At 56.0% G+C, this 209-nt stretch overlaps 1 pseudogene; it reads right to left on the bottom strand.

The window, feature by feature from the left end:
• Positions 1-95: 95 nt before the first annotated feature.
• Positions 96-209, bottom strand: LOC118345005 (annotated as a pseudogene; the record flags this gene model as incomplete).

Genomic DNA, 209 nt, shown 5'->3' with positions numbered 1-209 from the left:
TTTAGGCTAACCGCGAGCAGAAGCACACGGGAGGCCAATGTCTTCCCCGCACCCCACACATCATAAGAAGTGTTTGGGGTTGGGGCAACGATGCGTGACACCCACGCAGACGTGCCCTCGGCCGAATGGCTTCGGGCGCAACTTGCGTTCAAAGACTCGATGATTCGCGGGATTCTGCAATTCACACCAAGTATCGCATTTCGCTACGT

Source organism: Juglans regia, unplaced genomic scaffold (assembly GCF_001411555.2).
Source record: "Juglans regia cultivar Chandler unplaced genomic scaffold, Walnut 2.0 Scaffold_11557, whole genome shotgun sequence".
Taxonomy (NCBI): Eukaryota; Viridiplantae; Streptophyta; class Magnoliopsida; order Fagales; family Juglandaceae; genus Juglans; species Juglans regia.
The sequence above is the reverse complement of the archived record's forward strand: the minus strand, read 5'-3'. Positions and strand labels throughout refer to the sequence as shown.